The sequence below is a fragment of the Electrophorus electricus genome, chromosome 2 (assembly GCF_013358815.1).
Source record: "Electrophorus electricus isolate fEleEle1 chromosome 2, fEleEle1.pri, whole genome shotgun sequence".
NCBI classification, from domain to species: Eukaryota; Metazoa; Chordata; class Actinopteri; order Gymnotiformes; family Gymnotidae; genus Electrophorus; species Electrophorus electricus.
Genome location: NC_049536.1, coordinates 1,534,840 through 1,547,376, shown reverse-complemented (window position 1 = coordinate 1,547,376; position 12,537 = coordinate 1,534,840). Strand labels below are relative to the sequence as shown.

General features: G+C 39.2%; 1 pseudogene; it reads left to right on the top strand.

Annotated features, from left to right (window-relative positions):
* Nucleotides 1–7,459: 7,459 nt before the first annotated feature.
* On the top strand, nucleotides 7,460–12,134 carry LOC118240942 (annotated as a pseudogene).
* Nucleotides 12,135–12,537: the final 403 nt, after the last annotated feature.

Genomic DNA, 12,537 nt, shown 5'->3' with positions numbered 1-12,537 from the left:
TGGCGGTAGATGCCTTGGATGTGGGAGTCGGAGCAGTACTATCCTAAGAAAATTGGAGGGAAGGAAGGTTAGGGCCCATAGCCTACTACTCTTGGAAGGTAAGCCCATCTGAGCAGAATTAGGGGGTTGGGGATAGAGAGCTCTTGGTGATGAAACTCACTTTTGAGGAATGGAGACATTGGCTGGAGGGAGTGAGACACCCCTTCACTGTGGTAACCAACCATAAAAACCTAGAATACCTCCAAACTACTAAGAGGAGGAACTCCAGGCACGCTCGCTGGTCACTCTTCTCCCAGTTTGTTTTCGATGTCACCTACAGACCGGGAGAGAAGAATGTAAGGGCGGACCTTCTTTCCCAGCAACATAAAGCCAAAGCCTGATCGACCAATCAGGAGCCAGTTCTTTCTCCTTCATGCTTCTTGGTAACATGGCATATAGACCGCAGCATAGAGGCAGCTAAGCCACATCCTCACTGTTCATCGAACTGGCTCTATGTTCCACCCAAACACTCAAAGCTCTCATTATATGGGCAGTGGGAACCGGACAGCTGGGATCGACGTGTATGGCACAATTGTTGAGTGCACACTATTGGAAGCCAGCCATGCACAAAGACGTGGTCAAGTACGTAGCTTCGTAGACAGACTCTGCTATCCACAAGATGCTGCACACTCCACCTGCAGGTAAGCTGTGTCCTCTTCCCACTCCCCTACAACCATGGTACCACATCCCCATAGACTTTGTTATGGACCTACCTGTCTCTGAGGGGAACACCGCCATACTGGTGATTGTAGACAGCTTTCTTTGATGCTTATGTTTATTCCATTGAAGGGATTACCTACGGCAATTGAAGACAGCGGACCTGCTCTTCTGCCATGCGATTAGGCAGTTCGTGTTGTCTGAGGACATTGTTTGAGACAGGGGGACTCAGTTTACTTCACGGGTGTGGAAAGAGTTACTTGGGAAACTAAATATCACAGTTAGCCTAACATCTAGTTACCACCCCCAAGCTAACGAACAAGTGGAGAGAGTTAATCAGGAGCTGGGCAAGTTTCTTCATTTGTACCGTCAACAGCATCAGGAGACATGGAGAACATACCTCGCCTGGGCTGAGTATGTGCAAAACTCTCTTTGCCATGCCGGGACGAGGCTTACTCCTTTTGAGTGTGTTTTAGGCTATCAACCTCTGCTTTACCCCTGGAATCCACCTACATCTGACCAAATGGCTGTTGAAACGTGGTGTTGATGCAGCGAACAGGTTTGGGAGGAGACTCACCAGAGGTTGCATTCAGCTTTTATGGCCTACAAGAAAAAGATGGACAGGAGGGGCAGGGTGACCCCTCAGTTTGAACCTGGACAAAAGGTTTGGGTGGCTACTAAGGATGGCCGGGCTGACCCTTCCAGCAAGCTAAAAGCCAAGTATGAGGGTCCGTACATCATAACCGGTCAGGTAAATGAGGTAACCTACCAGATAGGCTTACCAGAGAACAGCCATGCCTCAACGGTCTTCCATGTGTCAGCCCTGCAGCCTGTGGTGGAGGGTCCCCTCTCAGAGGAGGAAAATTCTTCAGGTACCCCACCTCCACCATTGGAAGTAGAGGGAGAACCAGTTTACTGGACTGGGATTGGTGGGTGACAGTTAGGTGTGTTAGGTCAGAGTCAGGGTCATCTTTATCAGAAAGATTGTGGCATGGGGCACTAGTATCAGGGAGACATGTGATGTGAGGCATTAGTATCAGCGAGACATGTGGCATGGGGCACTAGTATCAGAGAGATGTGCAGCATGGGGCACTAAAAACAGGGAGAAGTGTGGGTTGGGGCACTTGTATCATGGAAATGTGTGTCTCTTGAACCACAAATAAAACTAAAGGAATGCCTTCATCCCAATCTTGGACCGTCTGTAGACAGTATTTTTGTAACATTGATTTTAGGGCCTGATGAAATAATTCCAAAGCCCATTGGGACTCAGGTGGTAAGCACTCGATACCCTGTGCTTAATAGACAACTGTTTTAAAACTTGGGCAAATGTTTTGGATAAAAAAATTGGATGCTTGGTCTGTCTGAATGTACTGTGGTAAACCAAAAAATAGAACAGAAATGTATCAAGGCTTTAATGACAGACCTCACTTTTATGGTGTGTAATGGAATAGCCTCTGGTAACCTTGTAATGCCGCACATTACTGTCAGAAGATACTGATGTCCCATATTGTTTTGGGCAGGGGTCCTACACAGTCTAAAAGAAGTGTATCAAAAGGAACACCCACCACAGGTATAGGCTAAAGCAGGGCAAGCAGTATCTTTTGATTTGGTTTGCTGGTTAGTTAACAGGTGTGACAAGAGTGATAATAGTCTCTCACATCAGACTAACACTGGCCAAAGGAAATGCTGTAAGATACATTTGTTTATTTTCTTCACCCCCAAATGACCTGCTAGTAAATGTTCATGTGCTGAAGCTAAAACCTGGGATCTGTACTCCTGAGGCACAACTATTTGAACAACCCTATTCCACTTCTGATTTTCTCTGTGTGTAGGCAGAGTCCACCTCCATATAAATATACCGTCATCCCACATATATGTGGGTACTGTAGAATCGACATTGTGAGCTCTGTCCACGCTCTCTCTGCAATGTTGCAAAGAAGGAACTTTAAGCGGAGCATAACGAAGCTGTTCTTTATTGGCACAGGAATCCATGTTGGCAAACTCCCCGATTAATTTACAAGGTCTACTCGATTCAGTATACTTCTCAATATCAAGCTCATCAGTCCACAATATCCTCAAATTTCCGACTGTGAGCACAAGTAACTAAACATGCAGGAAAGATAGATAATAACTCCTTATACTCCATGGTCTGTAGGACAGTAGTACTATCTGGATGCCTTGTTACTTCAGGGACAGAAAGAACTCATTTCCCATTATAAAGGTAACTAGAGAATAGGCAACGTAGCACAGATTCCAACAACAACTGTTCCTGTAACAAGTTCTGACTGCAAATTGATAGAGTAAGGAAACAGAAATGTAACCAGCTCCCATGCCCTGAACCAAGCGATCAACACCACAATACGAGTCATCGGACAACAATAAAATTCCCCCTAAAAGAAAGGACTGGCAGTGCCTGTATCTCTTAAGATGGTTACAAATCATTCTGTTCCTATTTTTCCTGACATTGACACTATTCCATCTATTAAAAAGGGGACAAATGTGTTGTCCACACCCTTTTCGTCAATGTTACTACACACAAGCTGAGTAACATATTTAATCAGGGCGACTTCCTTCCGGAGAGGACCGCATATTCTTCCATTTCAAAACTCGACAGTCAGCAATAAGATGACTGGGTTTGCGACAGTAAAAAGATACACGAGTCTCAGAGTCCTGAATCATTACCACGTTTCTCATTCATAACACGGTGATTATCCTTGGAGATTAATCGTCTAACTTGATCCACTCATACAGCAGATGGAAAAACTACTTTATGAATTAACACATACTCATCTGCAGCAACAGCAGCATCTGAGAGACCTAGAAGTTTTTTACTCATTTAAATGTTTAAAAGTTTTTCTAGCATATCACTCTTAAAATTCTTAACTCACTTTGCACCATTTATCAAACAAGCCACTAATGTCCTGCGCAAACTCAGCTTAAGTCTGGTTGGCTATTTTTGAATGGGATCAAAAATTCTGGCAATAAACTTATGGAACCAAATCATAGGCATGCACAATAGATGCCTTGACCACATAGTAATCTAGGTTTTTATCAATAGGTAATGCAGAGAAAACCTCCTGAGCCTTACCAAGCAGTGTGCACTGGAGCAGAAGAGTCCATTAACTTCCGAGGAATCAACTTTTGACTCCCGAAACTGATGTACAAGCCTAATCTGTCAACTAATATATAAATCAGGGGGCTCACCCGACCGACTAGACGTGGACAAACAAGGTACAGGCACGGCGCTCTCTGCATACCTTCAACTGCGGTAGCCTGATTTCTTTACCAGCCTGGACTTCCAGGACACAAACCTGCTGGGGTTGCAACTCCAGCTCAAGCTCCTTCAGGCGTATCATCAAGGCAGGATGGGAAACGGGAGTGAAAGGACTAATAGGTGCATTGCTGGCCGGCCCCTGCGTGGCTTCAACTTCTGCCTCCTCCACGGGTGAAAGTCCTTCCTCAGCTCCACCACACTCCCAGAGACAAACCAAGCATGTTCACGCAACACCTCTGTGTCCACCAGTTGTCTATACAGGTCAACCTTGATGTCAACTTTTGTAACGAAACGGCTCACTGGAATACTAAAAAAGTCAGCAATGAGTAACAAATCCACCTTGTGGCACATGTCAAACTGCTCGAACAAAGGTGCAGTGGTAAACGCATCTAAATCAAACATGATGAAAACCAAAACCGCAAACACTCCCCACACCAAAATGAAAACAGCCCAGCAAAAACATGTAGAGACCAAAACAAGCAGATGAGCCCCCAGTTTATGTTACAACCTTTATACAGGGTTTTCAGTGATGTTCAATCACTATTCAAGCAATCATTGATTCCCATAAAACAAAATAAAATAAAATACAAATCACTCTTACCTCAACTCCTTATCACAAAAACAGAAATACAACAACAAAGCAAAAAGAACACAGCAGCCACCCTTACAACTCCAAATGAATGAATTATGATATAAGAATACAACTGCTTTCTTTAGGTTTTGTTTTGGCTATTATTGTGCTCATGTTTTACATTTTATTTATATGAAAATATTTAACACATTGTAACTTATATTTAATAAGTGATAATAAGTAGTTTAGTATTTCACGATATGCTCCTTGGAACATATAGTAGATTAAAATAGAAATAATATCAGAATATCAAAATAACAGAAACAACTTTAAAAAATACACTGAAATGCCTAAACGGATGTGCAATAAAATCTTAGCCGCTGCTTCCTTTAGCGACGATTCCACATAAAGACATTCTGTGGTGGGCAAGAACCTCCAGCCACTGGGTCTCCAGTGTACAGAGATTTGGCTCTGTAGAGGAAACTTTTCCAGGGATGTATCATCGAAGAGTTTGCTCTGCGTAGGGATGATATACGTTCACAAGGAAGATAAAAATGAGTTTTTGTTGTTCGGAATTACACGGCCAGTTCTAGCACTCACTGAACGTAAGTTTTAGCTTTGATTGTTCTTGATTGTTCTTGATTATTGTAATAAGTAGGACTGAAACAACTGAAAAAAATTATAGGCCTGTTGAAAGTAGCCTAGTTGGAGCCTGCTTGTAAAATGTCCTCACCAGGGGTTCATTCCGAGAACAAATGCTGATCTGTGAAATCTTAAATCAAATTTTACTTTTAGAGGTTTTGCTATATTTGTATAAATGTCAGCTAAAAACGACCTCTCGTAAAATCCGACCGAGATACTTCCAGACTTTCGAGCGGTCTACAAACTGTATCAAAAGACTGAAAAAACAGACTGTGTCAAAAACGATACCCTTTGTCACTCCAAAAAGTAAAGAAAGATCAGATATTATTGTTCATTTTTACCTGCATTTGTGTAATGTGTTATATAATGTTCATTGGTTCTGCTAGGAAGTAGGCTCGGACGTCCTGTCCACGCTTTGTAGTTGGTCATCTTTCATGTCGGTTAAAAGGCCCTGTATGCTAAAATTTGTCAAAATGTATGACCCTAGTGTGGGTATTAAATGTATCACATCATACCTCTGTTGTAAATTGTATAGGAAAATATTACCTGTGAAAACAATAGTAACAGGCGGAATATTTTGCTTAGTGCATTTGGCACAAATGCACAGTACTGCAGTTCTTTTCCGAATGCTCCAAAAAATAAGCCAGATTGTTTGTTTACTTTGGATATCTATCCCTCAAGAAATTTCACATAATACCAAAACAGTTCTATTACCACATAAGAGTAGGAGCCATTTAAAATTGTACTACTTTTAGGCAAATTCAAAATATTTTGTAGAAACAGATTTTGACTGTTTTGACTGAAACAGATACATTTTCCCATAATGCCAAAGCAATTCCACTACCTCATACATGTAGAAGCCCTTGGATATCACCAGTGCAATTATGACCAGATTCTGCTGTACTATATGTTCATAAATCCATATTAGTCATTATATCTTTAGGCAAATTAATATATTCATATCATATAGGCTGGTTTTGGTTAGCTGTAAGGTAAACTACTGTTATGTGGTAGTAGAACTGTTTTAGCATTATTGGAAATTTCTGAAACTTAGATAACCATATTCTCTCTAAGCCCATTAAAGACATTAACATTTTAATATGGATTTTTGAAAAATTGTACAGTAGAATCTGTCCAAATTTGCACTAGTGATGGACAAAGGCTACCACTCTTGGGTGGAAGTAGAATGGTTTAGGCATTATGGGATAATTTAAAAAGTATGTAAGCATACTTTCCCTGAATGAAATGGGCATTTAAGAATCATTACAAATACCAGGACATCAGTATAGGTTTGTTAAAATTGGTGCAGTAGAATCTTTTCAAACTTGAGCTGGTGAAAGCCAAGGGCCACCACTCAATTTGCAGTGAAGTATTTCAGTCCTGTAGTTTAGCAACGCTGCATTAGATATTGCCTCTGTTTTAGCTGGTAATCAAGTTCTATAATAAAGGTCTGAGAAACATTACATTGAAAAAGCATTTTGCACAATGCTTTTTGAGTTGTCTAAACATATTATTGTGTTTAATGCTGCAAGTAAACTGTATTTTGTACTTTTAAATGCCGTAAAAGTGCGTGTCTTTGTCAAAGCTCTTAAAAAAACCCAACAAAAAAACAACAACAAAAAAAACAACAACAAAAAAACAACAACTGTTTCTTTTTGCTTAGGGAGCGTTAGATTACGCTGAGCAGCGAAATACCGTAAAATCGCGCATATAGTCGCATTCGGATTTAACGCGCGGAAGACTTGACCGTTAATCGCTAAAGCGCGGATATCTTGACCGTGTTTCTGTTGACATCATATACTTTTAGCTCGCTAATTGGGTGAATTGATTAAGTACTTGCATTACTTGTGCAATGTGGTATAAATGTATACAACTGCAGTTGAATCTTACCAATATAGCAAAACTCCCAAAAGTAAGATGTGATTTAAGTCTGGGTTTCTTTGCACAAACCTTTGGTAAAGATTTCATAGATAAACATTTCTTCTCGAGCTAAGCCCTGGGTCTCTGTACAGTGTTGGCATGCCCCTGGTGCCCCAAAGATCTGAAATGTCTTGCTTGGATTCACACCATATGTTTCCACATGGGAAATCCAGTTAGTTTCACTTTATTACATATTAATTTCACTCTTTATTTACTGTAATTAACTTATTTTTTACTGTTATTACTATTATTTCTTTTCTTTGATCCCTACAGATAAACACTCTGTGTATTACAAATACATGATCCGGTCCGGAAACTCCATAGATAACATCACTGACTTCACTGAAGTGACTGCACTGGATGGCAAACAGATCGACTCCTACAGCAGCAGGGACAGAATCAGGACTCCAAAACAGGACTGGCTGAAGAAGCTTCCAGAGAGAGACCAGCAGACAGGCACTACAAACCTAGAGGAGTATGGAATATGGCTAAACAGCACACTCTATTTAGTTATTAAGGACTTTGGACACAATAAGTCAGATGAGAACATATTTTTTTTTTTTAGTTCCTCCAAAATGTTGACATTATTAATGCAGCAGAAGGCGTAGATCAACATAATTAATTCAGCAGAAGGAGTAGATCTGCATTATCAACACAGCAGAAGGAGTGGATCTACGTTATTTACTCATTATTTACATTATTTAGAATGCAGATCTACTAGCATGTATTCTATGAGTAAATGATCTGGCTAGAATGTATGCTATGAGTAAATGACAGCACTTTTGTAAGTCGCTCTGGGTAAGAGCGTCTGCTAAATGCCTTAATGTGAATGTAGATTATTAATGTAGTAGGAGTAGATCTACATTATTAATGCAGTGGAAGGACTAGATCCACATTTAAAGTTTTTGTCTAATGATTATTCTTAAATGGAGGGAAAAACTGAAGATGTTTAACAACCTGTTCTGTCATCAGATGTATTGCTGAGTGACCTTTTAATTGGAGAGCAGTGAAGTTTGTGGGGTTTAACGGTGTGTTTGTGCCATTGCAACTCTTTTATTATTTTTGCCAGCAAAATAACTGGAATAATGTTAATAATAAAACCATAAGGATGTAGGGCAGCCGAGAAGAGAGGCTCCGTTTTCTGAAATTTTCAAAGCCAGCTGCACTCAGCACTAACTGTAAACAGATACGGTCCTTCTCTATCAGTGTTAAATACTAAAGCAGATGAAAGTAGAGACAGAACTGGAGAAGATAGGTGGGGTTCCACATACACTGAGTGTGGAGAAAAGTTATATCTACTGTATACAGTAGTTTTGTCTGCCATTTACAGTACAATTATGTCTGACAACCAAAGACTGCCATGTTCCATTTATGGAAAGACATTTTGGGTGAGTGAAAAACTCACAAGAAAACATGTGTCTGTGTACTGAACGTGTGTCTGTGTCTCTCACTTTCAGATGTTCACATTCTTCAGTGAGGTTTGGCTGTAAGACTGAAGCAACATTTAATATTTTAAATTGCATTAATGAATACGGTTATGATGGAGAAGATCTCATCTCTTATGACTGGATCTCGAAACAGTGGAAGGCCTCAGTTAAGCAGGTCCAGCACACAGCAGACTTGTGGAATAATGTAAATGGACAAAACTTTTTGTGCGATGTGTGGAGTGGATAAAGATTTATTTGAACTACAGTAATACTGAGATCAGTCAAAGTGAGTATTTGGTCTCCACAGTAAAACCTGTTTGTTTATGTCTACAGGGGTTTTCAACTCCATTTGTATTCCAGACTGGAATTGAATCTCTGCACTACACAGTACACACAGTTATTTTTGATACACTAGTAATGTGTTACTGTAAAACAAGTCCAAGTGTCATTTTGTCTTTAGAAAACGTCACGATCAGTCCCTCCCGGGTTCCGTGTTGCGTGTTTTCCCTGTCTTGTGTTTCTAGTTCTATTCCATAGTTTCATTTTCTCCTCCCCTCGTTTGATTGCTAACACCTGTCCCTCATTTCTACCTTTTGGTTCTTGTATTTAAATTCTGTCTTGCTCCCAGTGTTTTGCTGGTCATTTGAATGGTTGTGTTTATGTGATTGTGAATGTGTTGGTTTGTACTCTGTATCTTCTAGCCTTAGTGTTTCTTAGCCATGAGTATTTCCTAGTCTGTTATAGCCTGCTTCCCTTGTTTGCCTTAGTGTGATTGTTTATCATATTTCCTCATACTCTCTGTGTCAGCTCTTTGACCCTGGACTGCCTTAATGACTCTGATTCTGCATTTGCCCCTAATAAATCTCTCTGCTCTCCGCACATGCGTCCGCCTCCTTACTGCTCAATGTTACAATAAAACATAGATTACATTTTCTGCAGCGCTTTTAAATAAATTATGATCTTCCAGAATGTATACACTTCCTAGTCCCTTTACTAAGAACTGCTAGCTTGTACCTACAGTCACTGTTAACTTTAATAAGTAGGATGGCATTATAGCTGCATTATTATATCTCTGTGCACAGTTACAGTCTGTATTTTACTGTGCATGTAGGCCTGTGCTTGAAAATTGTCTTGCAGCAAGCATGTGCTCACCTTCACTCCTCCTTCACTCTCTTCATGCTCCCTTCACTCTCTCTTCATTCTGTTGGTGTCTCACATTAAGAAAGATTCAGACATGAGGAAGATGATTGTTCAAAACCAAAGTGTAGAACTGAGTCTGAGCTTCACAGTGCTAAAATAGTGGATACATTCCTGTGTCAGAACAGGTGTCTTCATAAATAAGGTGACATATTTCTGAAAGAATGTGCAGCAGTAATGTTTTTGATAGAGAATGTTTTTGATTTAATGAAAATGTGTGTGTTTACACCTGATCTCTCTCTACAGCTAAAGTGGATGTTTATATATTTGCTAAGAGAGCTGTAAGTGACCCAGGCAAACTGACCCTGACCTGCCTGGCCACGAGTTTCTCCCCTAAAGACGTGATGATGAGTATGAGGAAGTACCGCACCTCCCTGGCTGAAGAGCTGATAACGTCCTCGGGAGTCAGAACCAATGATGAAGACACCTACCAGCTGAGGAAGAGTGTGAACATCCTGGAGAATGATGAAGAATATTCTAAATGTTATGTGGCCCACAGTAGTCTCACAGAACCAGTAATTATAAAATGGGGTAAGTATATTTGTTATACTGAAAACTGTATTCATGAGTTTGAGAAGATGTTGGTCTGTTAAAGTATTTCACTTTTGCAAACTGCATAAATCACATCAGACATATTGAGTTCCAGTGAGAAATACTGATGATGAGCGGAGGCAATTTATTAGATTCAAAACATTCGACTTGCATCACTGTTCATGAATGTTTTGTTGTTTAATAATAATAGAATTTATTAGTTTACTGACTACAGATGGAAAACACAGTGACTCCTCAAAGAAAAACTCTCTGATTGGAGTTGTGATCAGAGCTGTGATCTGTGGAGCTGTGCGTATGGCAGTTGTGGCCACTATTGTCATTGTCCATAAAAATAAAAGCATGATTGGTGAGTATCTATAAACTGCTTCTGCTGAAGGTAAAATTGCTCAGGTCTCTAAGATGCTGCTGACACTGATGCTGTGTCCAGTTATTTATAAAACCCTGTGAGGTTAAATGTGTGGGTGTCTGCTCTCCTGTTTTGTATAAGAGCTCCAGTGTACAAGTTACAGTAATTCATGACTAAGGTTTTAATTCACTTCAGAAAAATCTGATTTGTAAATATATATTTTGTTTTATGGTCAACATTTGGATTAGAAATAAATAAACTCTGATTCCTTTAATAAGTGAATTCAGGTAAAAAAGATAGCCTCACTCCTCATGAAGAAGAAATAGTGGTGATGAACCAAAAAGGTAAAGCGTGTAATGATAGTACGTAGTCCATGGACGTATGGGAGTGAAATGTAGCATCAGTGTTTTGTACCATAAATTAGTTCAGATGTATCCTCATATAGTTTTACTGTTCAGGTGCAGGAGATCAACTCCAGCTTGTGCAAGAGACACATGGTGAGATCCAAATGCACCAGCTAACTGACCAAGTTATTATATAAATTAATTGATTTGTATAATAAATAAATTGTATTATTTATATAATAAATAACTATTATTTATGTAATAAACTAATAAACTAACTAGTTTAAAGGATAGATAGTCATTTTAAAAATGCACGGTGGCTGTAACTTTGGACTGGTGCTGAATCTCACTCTTCTCTGGTTAATCATATAGTTTTTCCCTTATTTTAATTATTTTTCTAATAAATTCTCCCCCAGATATTGTGACTATGCTTTCTGACTTTGGTAATGTTTTTCTACATTTAAAACATTTTGGACTTTTATTTTGAATGAGTGTTGTTCACTGTAGCTTACCTGTGTGTGAGAGCAACAATCCCATGAGTCACAATCTGAACACAGTTTCATATAAGATATTTAATTCAAGTCTGGGTATTTTGTCCCATATCTGGGAACATTTGTGGGTCCCAAGAGAAACCCACTCCCATCACAATCAAGAATGAATGAAGATCCCCTTTTTTGATCCTTAAGAACATTCAGTAAATACAAAACAATAAATAACTATATACAGGAATAAAACATTTTAAACAATGTTTTATATTTTAATATAAATAAAAATAATTGTAAAAAAATGCAAATGAATTACAATGTGTGTTTAAGGGGCTTGCACATCATGCTCTTTAATTTTATTTATTTAGCATATGAAGTTATCAGCACTGACTCACAGTGTTTAAAATGCAGCCTCCCAGTCCCTGTTATGTTCTTACTAGTTGCTAAAATTATGTGACTTTCTCCGTTTTTCAGCTACAATTGCATGCATGATATCCTATGTGAATGCTTTGTAATGATCTGGATTTCTGCATTGATTAGTAATAAAATATTAGTGATGTTTGGTCTGTATATATGTGTGTATTCCCTGTTTGACTCCAGAGCCAGATCCTCTGTCTCCTCCATCTCTTTGGACCACACGCTCTATTCCTGATGCCACTCCAGGTCTCCAGTCCTGCTGACCAGACAGAGGGAGTGTGAGCTGGAGCCCCGTGTGTGGCTTTAGTTCACTTACTGATATGGTTTGTGGTTGTTACCCAGTGTTGGCTGCTCACTCTGTGGACGACTTTGCTTCCCACATTGACACTGAGCTTGTGTTTTCAAAATGCCACTTTCCTTGTTCCTCTGCCTCCTGTTGTACATTTGTATATAGTGTATATAATGTATATAGTGTATATAGTGTATATAATGTATATAGTGTATATAGTGTATATAATGTATATAATGTATATAGTGTATATAGTGTATATAATGTATATAGTGTATATAGTGTATATATTGTATATAGTGTATATAATGTATATAATGTATATAGTGTATATAGTGTATATAATGTATATAGTGTATATAGTGTATATAATGTAT